This window comes from Oryx dammah, unplaced genomic scaffold (genome assembly GCF_014754425.2).
Source record: "Oryx dammah isolate SB20612 unplaced genomic scaffold, SCBI_Odam_1.1 HiC_scaffold_23, whole genome shotgun sequence".
NCBI classification, from domain to species: Eukaryota; Metazoa; Chordata; class Mammalia; order Artiodactyla; family Bovidae; genus Oryx; species Oryx dammah.
In genome coordinates this window covers 90,846,301-90,860,694 of record NW_024070207.1, presented here as the reverse complement: position 1 = coordinate 90,860,694, position 14,394 = coordinate 90,846,301, and positions in this window count along the sequence as shown.

Genomic DNA, 14,394 nt, shown 5'->3' with positions numbered 1-14,394 from the left:
CGTATTTACATGTCCAAGACTAAAAATGCCTGTACTTTTTATTCCCTGTTTATCAGTATTTTAGCAAGAAACATCAAGGCCTACAGAATCAAGGTGCTTTTGTAGGGTGTTGTAGATTAACTTTTATTTTTAAATTGTAAGTCTTACCTTATCATCAAATAATTTCTTCATAACTTAGATGCAATGCATATCTCATGGTAACTCTCCAGCAACTGATTATATAAGCCCTGATGGCAAACTTATAATTATGAAGGGGTCTTTTTTTCTTTTCAGACAGAGAAAAAGCTTCTGGGATAAGTCTCTCAAGGTTAAGATGTCATATTTCTAGCTTTTTCTTTGAGACCATTTAAATTAAAATTGAAGCTGAAAAACGGTATGTCAAATATTGTCTAGTGATTTCAAATACCCTGAGTTCATTAGAACAGCAAAATACTTGCTAAGAATTTATCAGAAACTGAACAAAGTGGTACCTACCAAGTGAAGCAAAGTATATTTAATATGCAGCTTAATTAAAGAGTAAAAGATTGTGATGATCATATGAATCATATATTTTCATAAGACAGAGGGAGGGGATATATGTACATATATAGATGATTCACTCTGTTGTACAGCAGAAACTAACACAACATTGTAAAGCAATTATACATTAATTAAAAAAACAACAAAAAAGTGTCCATAGAAATCTAGGTAGGCCATAATAAATTATAGTAAAAATCCTTGCAATTTTAACTTTTGGAATGTTCTTGAGAGAATGAAGATTTAGTTTGAGTAGAAGTTTGAGTGCCAGGCAATTGTGTGCATGAAATTTAGATTTCATGATGACTCATCAGATGGCTTTATGTAACTTTGGGCTTTAGTTCTTTCACACCATGGAAGGAATTACAATTTATTTTCTCACATAAATCTTGGTGAATGTTGGTTTAAAAAAATCAGTCCATCAACCCAAAGTATTTTATTTGGAGCCTTCTAGGCACATGTGGTCCCTCTGGTTCATGACTTTTTTCAAAACAGACACAAAGAATGATTAAGAATAAGTCATTTGCATATAAACATGATGAGGTGGTCTTCTTTTCAAAAAGCATTTTAGTTTCCAGAGTTTGCGGACCTAAAATCATGAGACAGAGGAAATACAGTTCCAGTTCCTCAAGTAATGCATCCACTCTCTGGGAGTTAAAAAGAAAATTTTCCTTCTTTTTACCACACAGAGGATGCTTTCTTGGCAGACTAAAACACCACCTAACAGCCTTTATTTAATTTTGGATTAAGTGCATTCTGCTGGGAGAGTGAGACAAATTAATGACAATATGTCAATTCTCATAGTTATCAAGAAAAGCAGTCAGAACAATTTTAACAGAAATTTTGTTAGAATTTAATATCTGAGGGTTTTTTATTCGCAAAGTCTCTGCTGTCTCTTATAGCTGTGCCATCCAGTTATTCAATCTGTTTACGATCTCTATAAGCATAGGACAGAGATAGACTGGTAGATATAGGTGTGGAACTGTATGGATAACTCTTGTGACAAATTGCTCTGGTTTCAGTTCACATATGATGTGCAAGGATATTATGAAAATAAACCAATTTCCTCTTCCAAAACATTGTCAAAAGCTAAAAGCACAAAAGGTTGTACTGGCTATCTCACCACCTTCATCTGACTTCTGAAGCTTTCTTAACCTGCAAACAGTTCTCATACTTCTCTGAGAAACCTATATGTTACTGTACCAGTTCGGTTTTTGCTACACAGCAAACTACTCCAAAATTAAATTACTTAAAACTCCCATTGTTTAATTTGCAATTCTGTGGATTGGCAGTTTGGACTGGGACTGGCTTCTGCTGGTCTTGACTAGGCTTCCTTATTGGTCTAAGGCGAGGGTCAGCAAACTTTTTCTGTAAAGGGCCAGATGTAACTATATTGGATTTTTAAGGCAATACTATCTCTGTCATCATTATGCAGCCCTGCCAGTATAGCACTAAAGCCATAGATAGAAGTGAATGAATGAGCTTGGCTGTTTTCCAATAAAACTTTATTTACAAAAACAGGCAGCTAGCCAGTCAACCTCTGGTCTAGGGTCAGTTGTTTGTCTGCTGTGAGCTGACTGGTCTAGAAGGGCATCAGCTGAAATGATGAATGTTTTTCAAGCTTCTGTTAACATCTTGTTTGCTCACTCCCCATCAACCAAAGCAAATCACCAGGCCAACCCAAATTCAAGGGCTGCAGAAATAGACTACCCCTCTTGATGGGAGGGGAAGCATTTGTGGCCATTTGTGATCCTTTAGCTCCCAGCCAATCATAGTTGACTTATCTAAATGATCTTTGGAAATACACAGCTAGGGCTCATAGTAGCCAGGCATAGACAGGTTGCCTGTGTTGATCTTGAATTCTGCCTCTGCTGGCAGAGCTAAAATTCACAAAATCTCTTTGAAGGGTTCTCCTTTCTAGGATTTGGGCAGATGGCCCTGGAGAGATTGCCACCCTATGCATCTTTTAAAAAACGTTTTATTTTGTATTGCAGTATAGGTGACGCCAGTGGTAAACAATCTGACTGCCAATTCAGGAGACGCAAGAGACATGGGTTCCATCCCTGTATCAGAGAGATCCCCTGGAGTAAGAAATGGCAACCCACTCCAGTGTTCTTGCCTGGAAAATTCCATGGACAGAGGAGCCTGGTGGGCTACAGTCCATGGGGCAGCAGAGAGTGGGACACGACTGAGTACACACACACACACACATAACCAATTAACAATGTTGTGATAGTTTCAGGTGCACAGCAGATCTACTCAGCCATGCATATATTTGTATCCACACTCTATGCATCTTATGTGTATTAAATGACCAGGTAGGTTAACCTAAGAATGAGAAAGCATCAACCACCACCAATAGCATATCTTTCACCATTAGAACCACTTCTTTAGAATAAACTATAGGGAAGCACCTGTCCTCGGGGGCATCCAAAGTGCAGTCAGGCCACAGAAAGACCAACTTATAGCTCTGATTTACTATCTGCCATCTTGCCAAGCACCTTAGAACCCAAAGGGCACCACTGTGTCTGTTGGCTGCTCTCACACCACACACAGTACTTTCATATTGTTGTGTAATGGTCTCTTCATGACTGTTCTATTTGTTCCATGTCATTGAGAGTGGGAGCAGGCCTTATCTACCCAATATCTACTCAAGGGCCACTCAGATGTAAATTTAGGGCACAGATGTAAGTACAGCAGAGGGGAGAGAAAGTATAGGCACAGAGGGCACCTGCTTAGGAATGTAAATCTTAGGGAAGTATTACTCAGGCCTGTTAATGACAACATGAAAACATCTCAAATCAAATGCATACTGTTTCATGACTTGCATGGAAGAAACGTTTCATCAACTGAGTCTCTGCCATCTTATCTGCTCATCTTTAAGAGCTTGGCTTACATTCCCTTATTTACTCTTCCTAAGAAGCCCATGGTATATGTATTATTGTGCCCATTTTACAGATCAGAAAACCGAGACTCAGAAAAGTTCAGTCAATTGCCTTAGGCCATTCAGCTAGTAAATGACAGAATCAAGATCAAAGCTCAAAACATGTTCTGAAAACTCTGCTTCCTCCAAGATGGGTTATATGGGTGTTTCTTCCTTCATATTGTCTCATTCCTTATCAGGCAACATTAACTTTCCAAGTGTTTGACACCCAAACTTTCCTTTACACTTTGGTCTGATGAGTTTTCAAGACTATGCAGTGATCATCAGAAACAAACGGTAATTGGAGTTTGGACCATGACGCATGACACACTCTCTACTCTGTATTCAGAATCTTGTCATCTCTTATTAGAATTAAGAGAGACCCAAAGAAATAGTCCATCTTGTCTGGCCCTCACTTCAAGGTTGAGAAGCTGCCTCAATCTCTCTCAGATTGCTATCTTGTTCCTTTCTCAAGGATCTCTGGCATAAAATCCATACCTTTCGCCCTGCATACCTCTTCCAGTGTTTTCTTCTCTTGAAAGAAAGGATTTTTTTCTAATGAAGATCTAAAGTTATTGCAGTTTTGACTTAAATCTTTTACTCTATTTCTGTCTTCTAAGAAGATAAAGAAAAGTGACCCAACTTATCCCCATGAAAATTCTACTATATGTTTAAAGACAGTAATCGTGACTTAGATGGGGAAACAATGGAAACAGTGGCTGACTTTATTTTCTTGGGCTCCAAAATCACTACAGATGGTAACTGCAGCCATGAAATTAAAAGATACTTGCTCCTTGGAAGAAAAGCTATCACCAACCTAGATAGCATATTAAAAAGTAGGGACATTACTTTGCCAACAAAGGTCCGTTTAGTCAAAGCTATGGTTTTTCCAGTAGTCATGCATGGATGTGAGAGTTGGACTATAAAGAAAGCTGCGCACTGAAGAATTGGTGCTTTTGAACTGTGGTGTCGGAGAAGACTCTTGAGAGTCCCTCGGACTGCAAGGAGATCCAACCAGTCCATCCTAAAGGAGATCAGTCCTGAATAGTTATTGGAAGGACTGATGCTGAAGCTGAAACTCCAATACTTTGGCCACCTGATATGAACAGTTGACTCATTTGAAAAGACTCTGATGCTGGGAAAGATTGAAGACAGGAGGAGAAGGGGACGACAGAGCATGAGATGATTGGATGGCATCACCAACTCGATGGACATGAGTTTGAGCAAGCTGTGGGAGTTGGTGATGGCCAGGGAAGCCTGGCATGCTACAGTTCATGGGGTCACAAAGAGTAGGACACAACTGAGTGACTGAATTGTAATAATTCCTTTGGCTCCTCTTGATTTCCTCTACTTCCTCAGCTAGTTTTTGGCATCCTTTAAGGATAATAATCATATTATTATTAACATAATAATCATAATAATAATCATATATGTCTTTATCTTTAGAGACTAATTATTTACAAAGACTAGACTGACGGTCATCATTTCATCTCTTAAGAGATGAACCTTTGGACTTGATCATGTGAAGCAATAAAAAGAGCAAGGAATTTGGAATTAGAAAGTCTAGGTTTCGGCCCTGGGTCTACTGATGATTAGTTTATTTCCTTCTGGGCCTCAGTTTTTCCTTAAATATATTTTATTTGTTCTCTTTCTTTTTGGAGGGAGGCACAAGAGATACAAATCCTATCCCTGGGTCAGGAAGATCCCCTGGAGTAATGAAATGGCAACCCATTTCTGTATTCTTGTCTATGGGAAATCCATGGACAGAAGAGGCTGATGGGCTACAGTCCACGGGGTCACAAAGAATTGGACACAACAGAGCACACACACATATATTTTGACATTTGGGAAGTTTTATGCTTTTGTTGGAATCTAGTATTTAGTTACTGTGACAAAAAGAATAATGCCTTCTCCAAAGGTGTCCATGTCTTAATTCCTAGAACTTATGAATATTTTATATTACATGGTAAATGGAAGTCTCAATGGACATGAGTTTGAGCAAGCTCTGGTAGACAGCAAAGGACAGGGAAGCCTGGCATGCTGAAGTCCATGGGGTCACAAAGAGTAGGACGCACTGAGCAACTGAACAACAACAACAACAAAGGGCGGTTAAGGTTGCAGATGGAATTAGAGTTGTTAGTTAGCTGACTTTAACATAAAGAGATTATTCAGGACTGCCTGGCTTCCCAGGTAGCACAGTGGTTAAAGAACCCACCTGCCAACGTAGGAGACATGGGTTTGATCTTTGGGTTGGGAAGATCCCCTGGAGGAGGACATAGCAACCCACTCCAGTATTCTTGTCTGGAAAAATCCCACGGACAGAGGAGCCTGATGGGTTATAGTCCAAAGAGTTGAGCACAACTGGGCACATGCACTCTTGCATTATTCAGGGCTATCTGCGTGGCTCAATGTAAACACAACAGTCCTTAAGTGGAAGAGGGAGAAAGGAGAGGCAGAGGGAGATATGATGATGGAAGCAAGGTCAGAAGTATGCAACGTGAGAAGCACTTGACTCACACGATGAGCTTTGAAGATGGAGAAAGGGGACCATGAGCCAAGGGGTATGGTACCTCTAGAAGCTGGAAAGGCAAGGAAATGAAGTCTTCTCTAGCATCTCCAAAAGAAATTCGGCACTACCAGCACCTTGATTTTAGCCCAGTGAGACCCATTTGGGACTTCTGACCTCCAGAACTGTAAAACAATAAATTTGTATTGTTTAAGCTGTTCTTTACCAACTGAGCCACCAGGAAAGCCCTTAAGCTGCTAAGTTTGTGATAATTTGTGATGACAGCAATAGAAAATGAATATGATTACCTATACACTGTCTTTATCAATAACCTTAATCCTTTTTTACTTATATTGTCTACAATGAGCAATTTTCAAATTACTCGTAAACACTTTCTAACCCCTCTGCCTCCCCTAGTATATAATTTTGATCCCAGTTTATGTATATGTAAGACAGTCAGCAAATTTATCCTACTTTCTGTGTATTCTCTCTCATTCAATTTTTTGAACACTACATTTACATGGTCAGAGATAACCATTACAAACTACTTTCTTCCTTATCACTATGATTTTAGTCTTAGGTCATTTTTTGGTTTTCTGAAGCTTATTTTTTAGTAGATTTTTTTTCAGAAGGGGCTTATGAGAATAATATTCCCCAAATTCTTATAGATTTTGCAACAGTTTGCCTGTGGCCTCTATATTTAAAGGTCAGTTTGGTTGCTTATCAGAAACCTTGGCTCACATTTTCTTTCCCTTAGCATCATAAATGGAGAAGACTCTTGAGAGTCCCTTGGACTGCAAGGAGATCAAACCAGTCAATCCTAAAGGAAATCAACCCTGAATATTCATTGAAAGTACTGATGCTGAAGCTGAAACTCCAATACTTTGGCCACTTGATGCGAAGAGCCGACTCATTGGAAAAGACCCTGATGCTGGGAAAGATTGAGGGCAGGAGGAGAAGGGGACAACAGAGGATGAGATGGTTGGATGGCATCACCAACTCAGTGGACATGAATTTGAGCAAACTTCAGGAGATAGTGAAGGACAGCAGAGCCTGGCATCCTGAAGTCCACGGGGTTGTAAAGAATTGAACGTGACTTAGTGACTGAACAACAACAGTGTCATAAATATGCTGACTCCATTGCCTTTGGGCATAAATAGTCTAATGTCAATCTGATTTCTCTCTCTCATCAATGACATGGTCTTCTAGCTTGAAAACACCAATAATTTTCTTAGCATATGTCTTAATGCTGACTGTTTTGGTGAATTGTCCTGAGTGGCTTTCCAAGTTTTCTTCATTTTTTTTCAGGAAGATTTTCTTGAATTCCTTCCTGAGCTTTGCTGTCTCTTATTCTTATTTTTCCTTGCCTCTAGAGCAACTCTTTCTATTCATGTGGGTCTATTTATTAGGTCAGCTTTGAGAGTTCTTAGGGCCCACACCACTCCAGTGAAACTCTACCTTAACATGGTTCCTAGATTGGAACCTAGAAATACCCTTGCTAGTTTTAGCTCTTCTCAGGTTGACTCCTGATCTTTCCATGCTAAGGGGTGTTTTGGAGAAATCAATGGGCAATTTTTGGATTATCTCTTTCTTGTGGTCACTGAAAATTCCCATTCTTTCCCCCTCTTTTCCCCTGGACAGTGGCTGGTTCTATACCAGTCTTGTTGGTGGTGGTGTTTTGTCCCAAATCTGTTTCTCTTTCAGAGTTGATGAGGACACCTTGCCACCTGCTTTTATTATAGATGTTTTTAGATTTACTATCTTAGTTTCTCTTTATTTTGTGTGTGTGTGAGCAGATTCAAAAGATATGCTGCTGCCAGCACCAGTACCTTCCTAGGATTCCCTTCAATAAAATGAGATTGATAAATGATAGTAATAAAACTTATCTTGTGCCACAGGGTTGTTACAGAAATCAAGTGAGATAACGTCCATAACATGTGTAAGACACGGGATAATCCACACATGTTTCTTTGAATTGCTTGTGGGAAAGACTATAGCCCTTTCATTGCTCAGACCACATTCAATGCAGCCTCCACCCAATAGGCATTCACAAGCTCACTTTCATGATCATTGATGGCTCATTGTCATATGGAGGTAAGGAGCAATCAGACTCCATACACTGAAATCAAAACTCTTGTATTTCCAGAGGATTAATGCTATACTATTAAACTACACACTGGAAACACACAAGTATTTAACATCTTAGTACTCTAATCCTCAGTACAACATTCCAGAAGCAAAACCTGATGAAGATGAAGATAAAGAAGAGGAATAAAGGGAAGAAGGAGAAAGTCTAAATAAAATAAATTGGTTGAATAAAAGAAGTCCATGGGAAAAGGGAAATTCATATTGTCATGGTTGGATTTTCTCCAAAATGTTCCCAGATTTAAAACTACAGCTGTACTACACGAAACAGAATGAAATTAGAACACCCTGTGACTCAGATGGTAAAGCGTCTGCCTACAATGCGGGAGACCCAGGTTCGATCCCTGGGTCAGGAAGATCCCTTGAAGAAGGAAATGGCAGCCCACTCCAGTACTCTTGCCTGAAAAACTCCACAGACTGTCTGCTGAGGAGCCTGGTAGTCGACAGTCCTGGAGTCACAAAGAGTCGGACACGACTGAACAACTTTCACTTAACCCCACACACAAAAATAAACTCAAAATAGATTAAAGGCCTAAATGTAAGGTTTGATACTATAAAACTCCTAGAGAAAAACATTAGGCAGACCACTCTTAGACATAAAGCACAGCAAGATCTTTTTTGATCCACTGCCTAGAAAATGAAAACAAAAGCAAAAATAAATAAACAGGACTTAATTAAACTTAAAAGCTTTTGCACAGCAAAGGATATCATAAACAAAACTAAAACAATGGGAGAAAATATTTGCAAATGAAGCAGCCGACCAGGGATTAATCTCCAAACTATACAAACAGCTCATGCAGCTCAATATCATAAAAACAAAAAACCCAGTCAAAAAATGGACAAATCTAAATCGACATTTCACCAAAGAAGACATACAGATGGCCAACAAATGCATGAAAAGATTCTCAACATCACTATTTATTAGAGAAATTTAAATAAAAACTACAATGAGGTATCACTAACAGTGGTCATAATGACCATCATTGAAAATCTATAAACAATAAATGCTAGAGGTGTGGGAAAAAGGGAGCCCTCTTACACTGTTGATGGGAATGTAAATTGGTACAGTCCCTATGGAGAACAGTATGGAGGCTCCTTAAAAAATTAAAAATAGAGACACAATATGATCCAACAAGGGCTTCCCAGGTGGCACTAGTGGTAAAGAACCCACCTGCCAATTCAGGAGACATAAGCTACACAGGTTCAATTCCTGGGTTTGGAAGATCCCCTGGAGGAGGACATGGTAACCCTTTCCAGTATTCTTGCCTGAAGAATCCCATGGACAGAAGAGCCTGGTGGGTTACAGTCCATAGCGTCTCAAAGGGTCAGACACTACTGAAGTGACTTAGCATGCCTGCATGTTAGGTCCAGCTATTCCACTCATGGGTATACAACTGGAGAAAATCATAATTTGAAAGTATGCATGCACCCCAATGTTCGTGGCAGCACTATTTACAATATCCAGGACACAGAAGCAATGTAAATGGCCATCAACAGAGGAACGGATAAAGAAGATGTGGTACATATATACAATGGAATATTACTCAGCCTTAAAAAGGGATGAAATAATGCCATTTGTAGGGACATGGATGGACCTAGAGACTGTCATACAAATTGAAGTAAGTTAGACAGAGAAAGACAAATATCATATAATTTCACTTACATGTAGAATCTAGAAAAACGATACAGATGAACTTATTTGCAAAACAGAAATAAAGTCATAGATATAGAAAACAAACTTATGGTTTATCAAGGAGGGAAGGAGGTGGAATAAACTGGGAGATTAAGACTGACATATAAACACCACTGTGTATAAAACAGATGACTAAGGAGAACCCACTGTATAGCACTCTACTAAGTAGAATTCTACTACTTGGTGCTCTGTGGTGACCTAAAGGGAAAGGAATCTTTAAAAGAGAGGATATATATATATATATATATAACTGATTCACTTTCCTGTACAGCAGAAACTAACACAACATTGTACAGCAACTATACTTAAACAAAAATTAATTTAAAAAAATTAGAAATATAGAGAATGGCCCCCCAAAACCCAACAGCTGTAAAACCCCTATAGTTATTGACATAAATTTACTTTTAAAATGATTTTTAAAAAATGGGCTCAATAGAAATAGCTAAAAAGAGAATGGTAAAAGTGAAAAAAATCAATAAAAATATGGAAATCCATTTTAAAGATGCCAGAGGCAAGATTTGGGTAGTGAAAAATAATGGAAGTATGCAAGCATAGTACAGAACAACAGAGCTCTTGTCAGTTTCCTGACTCCTTACGGTAATTATCCTGAAAGGTCAGAGAAGAGTTCTGACTATGCAAGCTAAGACAATAAATGCTTTATTAAAGGCAGTAGAGGGCGCTGGAGAACAATAGGTTTGTGTCTACAGGTCCTGGATAGGGCAGAGTAGGCCATAGGAGCTCACCCCTCTGGACTCTTCCTCCCTCCCTGCCTAGGAAATCTGAAAAAAGCCTGGTGGATTTGCTTGCTAGCTTCATTTCTGCAGCCTTCAGTCCCCACCATCCACCTCCCCTTGCAGTTGGGCCCCTTTCCTCTACACTTTGATGACAAGTCTCTGACCAAGGTCACCAAAGATTCCCCATAATGCCACTAAATCCTCTAGACTTCACAATCCTTGGCTGGATGACACACTGCTGACTACCCCCTGGATCTTCACCAACTTCCACTTTCTCAACTCCTTCTTTCCTGATTTTGCCTCAGCATCTCTGACAGAAACCACTCAAATGTCTCCAGCAGGGCCTGTTTTCTACTTGCCCCTTAAATGTGGGTGGTTCTAGGGTCCCTTGAAAGGTTTGCTTGTTCTCATGGCTTCCACTGCCATTTCTGTGCTGAATACAGCTATACCTGTGTCTGGTTTTGGCTTCCCTCTTGCCCAGCCCAGCCAAGTGCTTCTAAGGATTTAGCACTCCACCTACTGCAGACTGTGCAGGGAAACTTACAAATAGCCCATTTTACCACCACCTCCAGAATCTAAACACCTAACCTCATCTGCAAGTCACTTGTCCCTTCTTTCTCTATTCCTCCTCCCATTATGCCTTCATCCAACCCTTAGGAGATGACAGATGTCACCAATGGAAGAACAACCTTGGTCTTCAGATATGATCACATCCTTCTACTAGTAAATGTGAAGTGTTCACTCAGATGCTCCCTGCTCTGTGAGTACTACCTTGTCCAGCCAATTTCAAACATCTTTCACTTCCCCACCAGCCTTCCCAAACCCCTTTACCTTGCTCTACTTTTTCTTTTTTCCATAATACTTACCACCTTCTGGCATACTGTACAATTAACTCATTGATTATATGCATTTTTGTTGTCTGTCTCCCAGCTAGAATGAAAGCTACGAAAGGGCAGAAATGTTTGTTTTATTCTCTGGTGTATCCCCAGTGCTTAGTGCTAAACTTTCAATAATTCATTTTTGCATGAATAAGTGAATAAAGCAATAACACAAGAACAATTCACGAGGCATATGAGAATCAGAAAGAGATACAGGATGCAAATGAGTCCAGAGGATATGGTTCAAAATTCCATCCATTATAGTGTAATAAGCACTAGTAGGGTATTATTAGGGGGTTCCCTTGTGGCTCAGAAAGAATCAACCTGCAATGCAGGAGACCCAGGTTTGATCCCTGGGTTGGGAAGAGAGTATTATCAGTGGCTATGCAAAAGAGAATAATCAGTGAGCTTAAAAATGGCCCCAGCTAGTATATTAGATGAATACTTTCAAGTCAGAAATACTATGCTATATTGTATGTTTAGATCCTGAAGTTCGTGTGGTTTGTTAAATCCCACATGTCAGGTAACATGGTAGACAAAAGCTGATCACAAGAAGGAGGCTTTCCCAATAGTTTCCTGCTTCACCTTAAGTGGGGTGTCCAGGGTATATTAATCATGTGTTTTTTTTTAAAAAAATTTTCTGTATTTTATGATGCTTTGGCATCTTGGGACCTTGTGGACTTAGAGGAGGACTACTTCCTCCCCTAGGTTTAGTTAATTCCTAAAAATAGCAAACAACTTGCTGCAAACCGATCAGTCCTAAGTCTATACCCTCCATCTACCTCTTTTTATCAGGATCCTGCCTCCCAAGACAATATCCTTCTGCCCTAAATCACTCCAGGGCTAGGTACCAGAAAACCAGGGACCATTCTCATGGCCCAGAGCCTGTCAAAATTATTCACGCTATTCAAGCCTGCTTTGTTTGCCTACTCTGCCTCACTCATTCCTTTTCATAAAAACTGCACTAAAGGCTCTTGCTTACATTTCCCCCTGACTCTTTTTGCCTCCTGACTGACTCTGGTGCTTCCCCATGTGGCCCTGAATTGTGTGGAGTGCTTCCTCATTCTAGGAATCTGTAAGAACTTATTCTTTCATGGCAGTCATTTCCATGTCTGTGCGTCTTACCATAATTTAATAAAAGAAATCCCAGGAATGTTTTAAAATACAGGGCCTGTGATGCTTCTGGTCAGACTTTTACAACCCAGAATTTCTGACTAAGAAACCTCAGCTAAACTGAACTGGCAAATGTATTCCATTTGCTTAACTAAGTAACACAAGGAAGGTATTAAAAACAAGAACATTTTGGGAACGTTCTGTTTGGACAAGTGTACTGACAAATTTTGAAGGCTTGTGTTGCTCCAAATGGGCTTCTCTTTTCTTTTTTTAAGATCTTTGAAATGCTTAAGAGAATTTGATCCACTAAATGTTAGGAAAGTTTTTCACATTAGATTTGTAAATCTGCCTTTGTAGCTGTGAGAGAACCAAATGCATTAACTTTGTAAATATAGTTTGAAACACCTAAGATCATTCAATTAATTCAAGTTGAAACTGATGCTAAATATTGAGGAAAATTTGGTTTGTCAAATTTATGAAATAAGAGCATATTAATCAAATAACCAATTAAAGTGATTTTTTTTCTTACACAGAAATCACTTAGGTTATAAATATAGCTTATATGTTGAGCTTAAAAGCTGAAAAGTAATGGTTTTTATATTTATTATGTTGATAAGTTAAATAGTAAGACACAAGTAACTGTAAGAATATTTTTCTGTGCATGAAAGCTCTTTGCAAAGAAAAGTCACTAACACTTAAAATTTTTCAAAGGCTTCACAAGGCACCTAAAATCAAGTCTAAAATCCTTAGCACAGTGCAAAGTACCAGAGCCAAGTCAGCCAGTGCATCCCTTTCCTTGTCATCCCTATGCTCCTTTACCCTCTGCCTCACTTCCCATACCCAGTCTCTGGGGCTGCCTATTGCTGGCTGCCAGCTTCCCTATCCCCATAGGTGCTGGTGTCATCTTAACCTTCCTCTTCACCTGGCTCTTTTGTTCCCTTTCTTCAAGTCTCAGCTGGAATGTCTCTTCCAACCAAGCCCCCTCTGAAACAAACACATATGGTATTCTGTATTTTGCAACTAAAATTAGAATTCCCACCTATGGGGACTTCCATGGAGGTCCAGTGGTTAAGACTTCAGCTTCCAATGCAGGCAGTGAGGGTCTGATCCCTGGTTGGTCAGGGAACTAACATACCATGTGCTGTGCAGTGAGGCAATAAATAAATAAATAATAAATAAGAATTCCCACCTATATGTTAATTTCTGTGTTCTTTCCTGGGCAGGAACAACTTCCCCAGAGTGGTGGTCCCTAATAGGTGTTTTTTAAAGCAATGAGCAAGTCTCTTGACTTCTGCAATTCAACAAGAAGACCGCAAGTGACCCTTCAGACCCCCAGGACTAATCCCAACTACTGATGTTTGAGGCAAGACAATGCAAGCCCTCTGCCCCTCATATGACCACCCCTTCCCAATGTAATGTTCTCTCTGTCCAGTCTTTCTTTTGAGTGCAACCTTTTGGCCAAATCCCTTCATCTACTAAAGATATGATGATTAGCATGATTATAATATTCTAAAGAAATGGAACTGGGCCAGTTGTATAGAAAACAAAGAGAAACTTGACTTCTACCTCACTCCATTCACACACACACAAAATTATTTGGGGGTGTATTATAAATTTAAAGGTAAAACCTAAGACTACAAAAGATTCCATAAGAAGGCCTAAGAGGATATTTTCACCCCTTTGGAGCAGACAGATTTCATACACAGGACACAGAAAGCCTTAATCACAAAGGGATGGGGTTGTTGAGTTTATTGAAATCTTTTATTCTGCCATACTGGTAAGCACAATAGGATATACTTGCCAAGCTGATATTTGAAAATTGATATATGATAAAGACCCTTTCACTTCTGAAAATCCAAAATCTTAAAAAGCTCATACTTGTTAGC